Below are 13,874 nucleotides of genomic sequence, written 5' to 3' on the forward strand. Positions count from 1 at the left end.
ATCAATTTGCCCTCCAACTTGTGATTCATGATTCCTGGTGCTTAATATCTTGTGAATTATCTGATCAATAGTTTACATGTCTAGCTGTTCAGTTTGAGTCTTGAATGCGATAATTGTTCAGCTGATTTAGGAATGCATGATATAGTTATCCCTTGAGTCTTGAATGCGATAGGTGATGTTATAGGAAGCTATTCTTTGTGTGCTGTTTGGAGTTAATTTATTCCTTTGAGTCTTGAATACGATAAGGGATTTATTAATCTACTTGCATAGTTGTTCGTTAGAGAAGATTATGAATAGCTTAGTGATCTTTCATCAGGGCTGGATTAAAATTGGTAATTGAATCAATAGATTGAGTGCATGTGTCTGATTAACAATAGTACATTCTCTAGGGTCAGAGTTTTTTATATTTGATTATTCACCACTGTTTATTTGCTCTGTTTTGTTTTATTGAATTTAATTTTAATTCATTCATTATCGTTCTGCTTGCCTGAATATTATAGAGTTTGAATTGGGATTACTTGAAGTATTTTCGTTTATCAGTCCTCGTGGATACGATACTCAACTAGCTATTTATTGCTACAATTACACCGTTATAGTTGCGGTTTTGTTACTAATAAAAATAGTGATCACTAGTTCATTCGATAGGAAGATCAATAGGTGAATTCATCAACCAGAATCAATAGGTGCTCCAAAAGCATTAATAACAAACAAAAGAATGAAAGAGTTTCACCTAAATTGCCTTAATCGTTGGATTTCATGAGAAAGAAATAGGAAGAACAAACGATTTCCTACTATTCTTTCCAATATGGAATGAGTAAAGAATCAAGCTACAAGTCTCGATCTATATGAAAGGCATTGGTTTTTTTGTCTTTCTTTTGATTTCATTGATAGAAGAAAAACGACGTTTTTCAGCTGACTGTTATCTTAGTTGTAGCACACTTCCCTCATTCTCTCACTTCGGAAAGATTTAGCAGTATTTTTGATCACCTAATCGAGATGAGCCTTTACTTTCAAATGACAACTGTCTTTTCTTATTGCGAGGGCAAAAGTTCTATTTTTTTGAATTCATTATTTTTTTCCAATGAATTCATAATATTTTATAGTGAATTTATAATAGACTTATTTTATACGATAAATTTAATTTTTATAATAACTACTCCTTATGTAGGTGTATATATAATATGTGTATTAGGTTATATATTATTAAGTTATACAAATGACACTGTTTATAATTGACATTATTCGGTTATACAAATGCCACTGCCTATAATTAACACTATTCGGTTATACAAATGACACTGCCTATAATTGACATTATTCGACTATACAAATGACACTATAACATTTTAAAATGTTATAGTGTCACTTGTATAGTCGAATAGTGTCAATTATAGGCAGTATCATTTATATAACTGAATAGTGTCATTTACACGGTTAGTGTCATTTGTATAATCGAATAGTGTCAATTATACACAGTGTCATTTACAATGTTATAGTGTCATTTATACGCAGTGTCATTTGTATAACCGAATAGTGTTAATTACAAGCAGTGCCATTTGTATAACTGAATAGTATTATTTACACAATTTGAATCAAGATGAAAATTCAGATCAGGATACAGGTCAGGATGCAATCGAATTGCACCCAAGACCGCCTCGTCCTAAAAATGAGTGATCATGAATAAATAGTAAGGTTTTATTTACACATCCAAATAAACTATTAGGATCCGGACAAAGTATTATATCGAAAAAATAATTAATACTTTAGTTGGAACATATATAACTATACAGATCTACAAGGACCATTTGACAAGAAACGCGCGGTGTCGATCGTTACGTGCTTGAATAATATTGTGAATTGTACATTTATCTATTACCAAAAAGAAAAAAAATGTATTTTAATTATCTAATAATTTTCGTTGGGTTATATCAATACATGGAGTAAATTATAAAGGTATCTAAAAAAATAACAAGAAATTAAATGCGTCATGAGAAGACCACTTTAGTTTGTTGATGAGAAGAATTTTGGTAGGATATATTAATTGCATATTAATGTGAATAAAGTTAGCTGTCATACATATATACAGTATATAGGTGTTGTTATTCCTTCAACAGTGATTACAGTTTCTTCCTGGGAATCATGGTATATGATTCTCTTCAAACTTTATAATACATACATTCGAGAAATTAATTTATTTCAAATATGCAATTCGAGATGCTATATATATATATATATAGTAGAATTTATTCTTTTCATTTATGGTGCGTTTATTTTGATGAATAAATTTATCATTGGAAAATGAGGGATAACAAAAATTTATGCCTTCAAATAAATGTCTCCTTTTTTTTCCCAACATTTGACACAAAAGAGAAGTTCACAATTTTTCCTTTTTATTTTCACTTCAAGGATGAATAATATCATCTTTCCATGTTTGATGTGATAATATTATCCATCTATAAAGTGAAATAAGGAAGAAAAAATAGTGAACTTCTCTTTTGTGTTAAATGTTGGAAAAGAAATCATGAGACATTTAAAAACATAAATTTTTATTACCCCTCAGTTCTCATAATAAATTTATCCATCAAAGTAAAAGGCGCTACACAATCAATGGAAATAGTTTTCAGGGAATTCATTCATATAATTTTTCTAAACCCATGAAGACATCAAGTGGTGCGACCTCCTGTGTGTGAACAATGAGATCTCGGGTTCAAACCCCACTACTCTACCTCCCCAACTCCCCCAAGTCAAAAAAAGAAAGCATCAAATATTGAGAAAGGTCCAGCTTATAAGTTTAGCAATTGTCCAAGATTTATAAGTGGAGGTGACACTCTAATTTAGTCAAAAGCATATAATAATAAGAATTTATAGTCAGATGAATACAAATATAAAAATAGAAATAATTTTAAATTGAACTAGACATTTACACACGATTTACACGAATTTTATGTGTAATTAAAATTCGTGTAATATTATTATTTACATTGTTAACGAAATTTGAGCAACAGTGTAATAAATAATATTATACACCAATTTGATTACACATTAAAATTTGTATAAATTGTGTAAGTGTATAAGTGAACAAAATGATTATTATTTTCATATTTTTATTTGGATAAATATCGTGAAAATCTCTTAACTATATCCACTTTATAAAAAATATCCTGAAACTTTCGAAATGTTCTCTAAACCCTCAAACTATCAGGTTTTTATCAAATATATCCCGCATCTATTTTTCGGTTACCAGAAACGTGATGTGACTCGTCGGATGCCACAATGTAATTTATATTCTATTTTTTAAAAATAACATGGAAATGACGACTTCGTTTCGTACCATATTCTATCATGTTTATCCCTAATTTTAAGTTATTAGCGTAAATTTCAAACACGATATGAGTGAATCTTAAATTTCAGAGTAGATTTTTTTAATGATATGGTACGAAACGACGTCGTTTTTGCCATTGCATTTTAAAAAAATAGAATATAAATTATATTGTGGCATCCGGCGAGCCACATCACGTTTTTGGTGATCGGAAAATAGATGCGAGATATATTTGATAAAAACCTGATAATTTGAGGGTTTAGAGAATATTTTGAAAGTTTCAGGGTATTTATTATAAATACTATGTATTTTTAATTACCAAGAAATTAAAGCATTTATATCTAACATACATAAAATAAACTTAATTAAAGCACCTTGGTATGCAATGCATATTTTATAAAAAGAAAATGATGTATCTAAATTATATAAATGCCCTAATCATATCTAAAGATGCTAGTTATTTTAGTCAAATATAAAATTCAAATTATTATTAGTACTATATGATTGTGGTGAAGGTTGTAACGCACTAACTATGTAAGATTGAGCGACATGTTGCCTGTGCCTCATGTTCCCAAATTCTGGAATCCATAATCTATATATTAGTCAAAATCTAATAAATTCATCTCCATATCTTCTCTAAAAGACCGATTTGAGCACACAAAATATTGAACAACCAAAAAATTATTTATTGCAGGATAGGATATGGAATATGGCATAAATATATCATAGCGCACCAAAAATAAATAGCTGGGGTAAGTGGAAGACTTGATGAAAGCATGGGTGTATATTTGTCAAAGAAGCAAAGAGAAAAACTTCAAAGCCAGTGGTGAAAGAGCTGGATGCCACGCATGTCTAAGCTGCTCAAAATGGCACATTCGACAAGATATAAAATATAGATAGTGTGTGAGCGAGCCTACGTATTGAATATTTATCTATCCTAAAATTATGCTACAAACTCATTTTAAATAAAAATAAAAATCATAAATTATGAAAATGTGATGAATTTTATGAGTAAGATAATGAATTCAAAAAAATAAAATTTGTACGTACCCTGTTGGAATTGAAATCAAGACCACATATTCATCTAAAGTGATAAATTTACAGTAAATCTTCATGATTTAAGAGTTGAAAATAGTTCATACTTTCTACATTCGTCATAAGTATAGCACTTTAGTTAGACATGAGTTTTAATAAAAAAGATAATTGATGTATTTTTTTAAGGGATTATGACAAAAAAAAATACACGAATTTTGGTGAAAATTATCATTTTTACCTGACCTTTCAATTAACCCAAAATTTTAATTGTAATTTTCAACTAAGTTTGACTCCGACGAAATTAAAGCTTAGTTGATGTCGGAAGTTCACCTGATGTTGGTCTAGCTTCTGATGATGAGGAGTATTTAGAAGTTTGGAGGTTTAAGAAGGCAAAAACTAATATATTTGACTTAATTTTAACTGCCAACTAAGCTCTAATTTTGTCGAAAGTCAAACTCGAGTGAAAATTACAATTAAAATATAATCTCATGTATTTTTTTTAGCTTAATTGAAAGTTCAGGAGAAAGTCAGGTGAAAAATGCAATTTTCATCAAAGTTCGTGTATTTTTTTTTTTTGCCATATCCCCTGTGTTTAATAGATAAATTGTCATGTCATATACTGTAAAATAAGTGGTTGAAGTTGAATTAAATGTGAATCATGAATAAGAGTACTTATAAAAATAAAGTATAAGGATAGATGGTGGAGCAAAAATAAAGTATGCAAATAAATAAGTGGTTGGGTGACAGTAAACTCGAATCTAAAATCTTAGACTTTATTTTTTTGATAAATTCTCATTTTCCCAATATCATTTGATACTAAAAATCATTTTATATATATATATATATAGGGTGTGGTTATAATGAGAACCACACTTTCGTGAGAACATAAGAACCATTAAAATTAATGCATCTGCTATATAAATTAATGCATTCGCTATTAAATTTAAGGGTTAATTGCATGTAATATCATGAACTTAACGCGAAATCCAAATTTAGCACGAATTTAAAAAGTTCCAATTAATATCACTACCTATGCCCCGTGTCCAATTTTAGCACCGTTTTTTGACGTGGCTTGTCGGCACATGCTTCGATCCTACGTGGCTTGCGGGTACAAGCTTCCGACCGGCGAGCCAAGCTCTCTCTCTCTCTCTCTTCCGCCGCCTTCACCCTCACCTCCTCCTCTTCCACAGCCCAGCCCACGCCTCTCACCTCCTCCTCGCGATTCCGGCGATGAGTGCCGCCGCCTCCACCCTCACCTCCTCCTCTTCCACCGCCCACGCCTCTCACCTCCTCCTCGCAATTCCGGCAACGAGTGCCGCCGCCTCCACCCTCACCTCCTCCTCTTCCACCGCCCATGCCTCTCACCTCCTCCTCGCGATTCCGGCGACGAGTGCCGCCGCCTCCATCTCTCACCTCCTCTTCGCGATTCCGGCGACGTGTGCCGCCAATTCCAGAATTTTCAAACCCTACCCCCAATTCCAGAATTTTCAGTCGCGCTGCCGCCGCCCTCTGCGCGATTCCCCTTCTCGGTGACTCCCCTCCTCGCGACGCCGCCACCCTCATCATTCTGGTAGGCTGAGGTGGGGGGAGGGGTCATCGCGCCGCCCTCTGCAAATCCGCCGATTTTAGCCCCCTCTCTCTCTCTCTCTCTCTTCGGAGTACGTGGCAATGACGTGTCTACCGGAAGACACGTCATTGCCACGTGGTTCTGTCGGAAAACAAAACGGTGCTAAAATTGGACACGGGGCATAGGTAGTGATATTAATTGGAACTTTTTAAATTCGTGCTAAATTTGGATTTCGCGTTAAGTTCATGATATTACATGCAATTAACCCTAAATTTAATGCATCCGAAAATAATAAAAATTTTGCTCCCTTCAGGATTCGAACCCAGGATCTGCATTCATCCACCAAGATGATGCATCCACCGTAGATCTTGATGATCGAATGGCTTAAAATGGTTCTCCGTTCTAATTTTATTTAGTGGTTCTTATTTGAACCTCTCCCTATATATATATATATATATATATATATATATATATATATAGTGGGGCTAAAATAAAAAAAGGATTTGAAATATAAAATTAATAGGAACTAATTAATATATGCATTTAGATAAAAAAAAAATTAAAATTGAATGGATAGATTTCGTCCTATTTTGATGCTGTAATTTACACACCAGATTAGTTTAGGGTAATAAGGTAATTAATTTCTAAGATTCAGTTGCTCCAAGATTTAAGGGATTACAATATTTAATATATAATACTCCATCCGTCCTAACTTTTAGTATTCATATTTTCATTTTTGGATGTCGTCTCATATTTTTATATCCATTTTTATTTTTAATAAAAGTATGTGAGACTCTTATTCCACTTTAATTATTTTGGCACTCACATAAAAGGTGGAACCCTTATTTCACTCACAATACACCTAACATTTTTATTAAAACTCGTGCCACTCTAAATTGGATACTAAAAACTAGGACGAATGGAGTATTATTTTCAGTGCTATTACCAAATCTGTCGTCTGCAAATTAAATCTTTGCACAATGCTACCTTCATTTGTTAATTCACACAATGCTACATTCAATTCACATATTACTTGTATGAATTCACGACTGATAACGATTCATGTCTTTTACATAATGAATCCATGCTTTCTGTAAAATGAATTGTTCTTGAACCTTTTAGTAGATCGGTACGAATTCATGAATTCATACTTTCTACAAAATGAATTATGTTTGAATCTTATAGTAGATCGGTAGGAATTCATGCATTCAACATAATGAATTGCAAAATGAAAAATTGTGTTGTTATATGCTAATTTGCATAGTGCTACATTCAATTCACATATTATTTGTATGAATTCATATGACGACTGATAACGATTCATGCTCTTTACATAATGAATTCATGTTTTCTGCAAAATAAAATCCATGTTCTATATGTCTTCATTGATTAGGTTGAATATTTGATCTGATTTATTTAATCCACGCATTTTTTTTTCACTCCATTGTTAATCATGGAAATTTTAATTTCCATATTAATTAGGCACATATTTCGAAATCGTGTAGGTGGAAGCGGAAGGTCAAACTTTCAATCACAATTTTATCCTTCATACATAAAATCGTATGAATTATAATAACAAGTGTGGTGAATTCCGTGAAATCCACCAGATTAAATCTGAACCCTTAAATCACTTTAGGTCTATGGTCATGATTTTTTTTTATTTTATAGTCTAAGGGTTGGTTATAGTGAAAATCACAATTTAAAATAAAAAACTGAGAACACTGAACTGATGTGTAAAGTTTCTGCATTCGTTGTGTAATTAACTGCACTCGAAAAAAATGAGAAAAAAATAAAATTTTCGCTCCCTCCAGAATTCGAACCTAAGTGGTGCATTCATCATGCATCCACCGTAGATATTCATAATCCAAGCATTGAGAATAGTTCTCTTGTTCTCTTTTTAAATTTTCGTTCTCATTTGAACCTCTCCTTACATATATATGGTTGAGTTTCAGTATAAACTCATTTAACGTAAAAATTAAGAACCTTGCATTTCACATATATAGCTACTACACTTAATGTATAAAGTAACTATAAGTTCGTGGTAATAAATTATTATATAATTATGCTTCATTTGAAATTGGAACCCAAAATCGCTAGAATGCAAATACTTTATAGGTTAATTAAGTACAATTATTTTATAAGTTAAATGTAAAAACTTTGTAATTTATATAGGTTAAGAGAGGTTCTATATATCTATATATATATATATATATATATATATATATATATATATATATATGTCGAGATGAGTTATACTGAGAATGTTATCTTTCATGAGAAATGAGAATGATTGCATAAGTCAGTATATAGTGTTGCATAAGCTGCAGTATAATACTGCATAAATTTTTTACCTGGGTTCGAATTATGGAGGGAGCCAAAATTTTATCTAATTAACTGAATTTCTTTATGCAGTCATCACAAGTAGCTTATGCAAATTACAAGCATTTTATGCAGCATATATACTGGCTTATGCAATCATTCTCCATTCTCACCACATTGGTCCATTCTCATTTGATCTTCTTCGCAATTTAAAATAAGAATTGAGAACACTGCAATGGCGTGTAAAGTTACTGTATTTACTGTATAATTAACTGCTTGCGGGAAAAATGAAAAAAAATAAAAATTTCGCTCCCTACAAGATTTGAACCCAGATGATGCATGCATCCATCAAAATGATGCATTCACCGTTGATATTCATGATTCAAGGATTGGGGATGATTCTCTGTTCTTATTTTAAATCTCGATCTATTCTTATTTAAACCTTCCTCTATATATATATATACACGCCAAAGTCGATGATAATTTGCTTAATCCACATGTAATAGTTGGTAATCATGCCTCATTAAGTCCCTATAAACCGTTCTTATACATGAGGAATGTGTTGAAGTCCCGTTTCCCACATCGACTTCGACTCGGTAAAGCCCAAATAAATAGATTGATCTTATACATAGATTGAACTTTATCGAACTCGGTGCCTCAATTTTCAAATAAAATTTAGGATCTACAAACTGTATTGATTGGTCACTCTCATAGCGTTGAGCGAGAACTAAAGGAGAACTAAATAATGAAGGCACGTGTGAGTGTGTTGTCGTAGAGAGTGATTAATATCAAATATTAAAGATCAAATGTCTTTGATTATAGTACAATCTTTAAATTTATTTATTTGTTTATTAATTGATGTTCGTGATTTACTAGTTAAAACATAAACTGCTATTGTGCAATACTCCCTCGATCCCAACTTTTAGTATCCAACTTTCCTTTTTTGGTTGTCCCACATTTTGGTATCCATTTCTATTTTTAGTAAAAGTAGGTGGGGCCCTTACTCCACTTTAATTATTTTAACTCTCACATAAAATGTGGGACCCTTATTCCACTCACAACACATCAATCACTTTATTAAAACTTGTACCGTTCTCAACTGGATACTAAAAGTCGAGACGGAGGGAGTACATTTTTGTGTCGATGAATTTCCCATTTCTCATGCTTAATTATTATATATATTCACATTTCAAATATTAGAGAACGTCAGAAAAAACCCTAAGGAAAAGTTTATATACATGTCAACCCATACAATATTAGGATTAGAATAATCTAAGTTAGCTAATTAATTGGGTTTCATCGCCCAATAGTTCTAGTAGGTTTGAGTACTCAGCTCACAACCCAAGATGCACTTTCTGTTAATTACATTTTGCAATCTTCTTATTCATGGTCCATGGATTATAATTGTAAGAAAGGATTAAGTTTAATAATTAAAGTAATTAATAATTGAGTAGGGCTCTATATATATATATATATAGGAATGAGATCATATAGATCCCAATGCTTATAATAGATCCCTAGATCCAAATCTTGACCACACATTTATGACATGTGGCGCATCAAGATGGTGACACGTGGCAAGGATTCCAAGGCAAAATCTGGAGGGGTAAAATTAGAATATAATTTTCGGATTTAATAATTAAAAAAATATATACTATATTTTTTAGATTTTCTCAAAATAGATATATTTTAGATGCATATAGTTTCACACAAAGATGCATAAAGTTTTCACATGAAATGCATAACTTTGAACAGAAAAATGCATTTAATTTTTCCAATTTTGGTATTTTCACCACCCCACCCCATACCACCCCCCAATCCAGCCCACACCACCCCCAACCCTCCCCATTACCACCCCCCAAAAATAGGCATGTTTCACATGCATATAAAATCAAACAAAAATGCATAAAGTTTTCACATAAAAATGCATTAAATTATACAAAAAATGCATTTCATTTTAATAAATATGGTAGTTTCGCCACCCCACCCCTGCCCTGCCCCCCCCACCCCACCCACCCCCCACCCCCCCAAAAAAAAATTTATTTTTTTATTTTTTTCAAAACTGATTTTCAAAAAAAAAAATTTGGGGGGTGGGGGGGGTCAGTGGTCAGAAAATCAGTTTTTGAGAAAAAAAAATTGTGGGGGGGGGGGGGGTGGGGGGTAGGGGTGGGTCAGTGGTCAGAAAATCAGTTTTTTAAAAAATAATTTTTTTTTGGGGGGGGGGTGGGGGGGTGGGTGGGGGTAGGGGGTGGGTGGGGCGGGGTTCAGGGGTGTGGGGGGTGGGGTTGGGGTGGGGTGAAATCTTATGCATTTTTATATGAAACTTTATGCATTTTTATATGAAAGTTCATGCATTCTCGTATGAAACTTTATGCATCTAAAATATACCTATTTTGAGAAAATCTAATTTTTTTTTTTTCGAAAATTACATTCCAATTTTACCCCTCTCTAGATTTTGCCTTGAAATGCCTTGCCACGTGTCACCATCTTGATGCGCCACATGTCATAAATGTGTGGTCTAGATTTGGATCTACGGATCTATTATAAGCATAGGGATCCATCGGAACCCAACCCTATATATATATATATATATATATAGGGAATGGATCAAAAAAGAAATGCAAATGTAGGGAGAATGAAGAAACAATCTTGGACGTTTATTATGCAAGATCTAACGGACCAAAAATTTGAGATATTTTCATGTATTTAAATCCCAAAAGGTCAAATGAGTAAATCTATAATATTATGTAACCGATATTATCTATAATCAATTCATTCATTTGTATTTTATATTTGGCAAGATATAGTGTATCCCTAGAAATTAGTCAATGCATCATTACTGTAACCCATTATTTCCATTTTTTATTTTCCAAATTACTTTTCATTATTAAAATGTTGGACTTCTTTAAATTCAATCGTTGATATCCTATTATCAAAAGTAATTTACAATCAAATTTGCCCAAATCTAAGAACACTATATAAAAAGAGACTCACGTTTTTAATAATATGAAAAAATTGGGTTTGTAGTATAAAAATAAATAAATTAATCTACTATTTTAAATTCATCAACTGTATAATTAAATATGGGACTATAAATTAAAGGCTAACAACAATAGAGATATCATATAATAATTGGTTTAGAAAATTTGGAACTTAAAGAACAAAATATACATAAAAAAAATTAAAATATCACACCATCCCTCTTCCTATTCCAAATATATATTACGTTATTTATGATATTTTTTTTTTCACAATTCTCTATCATATCAATAATCAGACTTCATTATTAGAATACTCATAATTTTATAATATTTATTCGAAAGATTTAGTTTAATCATTTTTTTATAAATTATATTATTATTTCAGCTTATTTCACGTTTTGAAACATATTCAGTAGATTGTTCACATTATTCGCACAACTTGAAAGTTTATTCAGTTTATAAATACAATATGTTAAATTATTCAAATAAGTTAAAGGTTCATTCAGCAGAGTCTGTATTTCATATTTTGTAACATGTTCAGTATATTTTTAACTTTATTCTCAAACATTGAAAGTTTATTCAGTTTATAAAAAAGTTTATTCAGTTTATAAATACAATATGTTAAATTATTCAGATCAGTTAAAGGTTCATTCAACAGAATCTGTATTTCATATTTTGTAACATATTCAATATACTTTTCACTTTATTCTCAAACATTGAAAGTTTATTCAGTTTATAAATATTATATGTTAATATAGATCCATTCAGTAAGACTAATATTATAAAATGAAATTATATCCTTATATAAGTACACATATATATATTTTTAGGTGCAAAATGATTTATAATAAATTTTGCAAATACAACTATAAATTATACTGAATAAATATATAAATTTAACAAATAAACTACAATATATACTGAATAACACATAAGCTAACTAACACAAAAGCTAACTGCATAATTCACTAAAATTATAGTAATTAATATTAAAAATTCATCGAATACCACTTTGTTATTAATCGAATAAGTGAAACATGAAACTGAATAACATGAATAAGTTCTGAATAATCTAGTGTACCTTTCGAATAACTACTATTCAGTTATAAATAAGTTCTAAATAACATTAATAAGTTCTGAATAAATATTATTCAGTAATGAATATCGCACAATAATGTCTGAACACTATGAATAGTTGTTCATCAACTCGTTCTAAAGCCACAAATCCTGCTTGCATATCTCTTTCTCGGACGATATTATCACCCATCCCACCTTGACAACTTTCACTATCATCTTGCTTGCTCACGGAATCAGACTCTTCCATACACTAAATGCAGCCTAATCAATAAATCACAAATAAGAAAAAACAGAATTCAACTTCAGCTTAGCAATGGGTGAATTCAACATTACACAAATTGGTGAACGTAAATACGTTAATAATTCAAAACATGTGTAAATTTGAAGCACAAATTTTCTTGAATAAACAAACAAACATTTAGAATACCAATATATGTAATGTTGACCTTAAATAGGTGAATAATTCAGACCAGGAATAAATTTCGAACATATATTAATTCGAATAAACAAATAAATAATTAGAATATGAAGACACAAATAATTGAACGCAAGTATTCATTACCCTCGTCACTACTATTGTTCGATTGTTCCACATTTCCCCCATGTATTTCGTCATTTGATGATGAACAACCTGTGCATCACAAATTTTCGGAAATCAGAACAAAAATATTAAAATTTGGTTTAAAAATTTTAAATCAATGAATACATATCAATTTGACCCAATTAAAAACAATTATTTGGGGACCCGGGAACTAATTCCAGCATAACATTAAAAACAAACAAAAATTCCAAATCTGCAAATTTTTTATATGAAAAAGACACATGGACCTTTGAACAGCATACTACAACACCAAAAGGGGGGGGGGGGGAAGCCAGATCGGCAATGTGTTACTTTGAAAACGAGAAAAAACATCACTTATATTATTCGAACAGATTTTATATCGAAAGCTGTTTGAATCTTTGTTAAAAGTTTAAAAACTTACCACTGTCGCCTCTCTTCAATTTAGAAACCGAGGGTCTTCAATGGATGTTTCGATTTGCAGGAATTATGAAAACCCTAGTGTTTCAGAATAATGAACGGAAGGTGGAGCGTGTAATTCGGGGGGAGAGATTTGGGAAGATCGTGTGTTTTGTGTAAAAGACTGAATAGCCCTTTTTCGAATATTAAAATGGTTTTTATTAATTAAACAAGAATTTTTAATGAATATTCAGAATTGATCATAGCCGTTTTTTCTTCAGATCTGACGGTAAGTATTTATTCTCTATTCTTTATACTAAGGGGATTCTCTATAGATCCCTACCCTATATATATATATATATATATATATATGTGGAAGAAAAGGAAATATTTGAGCAAAGCCCTTTTCAATGTGGTCCTTTTAGCATAATTCACAAAAAATGTTGTCCTTTTAGCACACAATTACACAAACATACCTTAATTTTCGTGGTTGCCTCCTTGTTTCCTTAAAAACAACTTCAACTTCATTAGTCTCGATCCCCTTAATTAGATATTCTTGATTAAACAATCACATTTAAAAAGTTCGAACTTTCCTCAAAACTTACCTTTCAATATATT

The 13,874-nt window shown here is 31.3% G+C and overlaps 1 long non-coding RNA gene across 1 annotated transcript; it reads right to left on the reverse strand.

Moving 5' to 3' along the window:
- Positions 1-12,217: 12,217 nt before the first annotated feature.
- On the reverse strand, positions 12,218-13,459 carry LOC130993665 (uncharacterized). The gene is made up of 2 exons (XR_009091734.1): positions 13,282-13,459; positions 12,218-12,929 (listed from the first exon to the last, which is right to left on the reverse strand). It is a non-coding gene; the product is annotated as an uncharacterized LOC130993665 (long non-coding RNA).
- Positions 13,460-13,874: the final 415 nt, after the last annotated feature.

This window comes from Salvia miltiorrhiza, chromosome 7 (genome assembly GCF_028751815.1).
Source record: "Salvia miltiorrhiza cultivar Shanhuang (shh) chromosome 7, IMPLAD_Smil_shh, whole genome shotgun sequence".
Classification (NCBI taxonomy): domain Eukaryota; kingdom Viridiplantae; phylum Streptophyta; class Magnoliopsida; order Lamiales; family Lamiaceae; genus Salvia; species Salvia miltiorrhiza.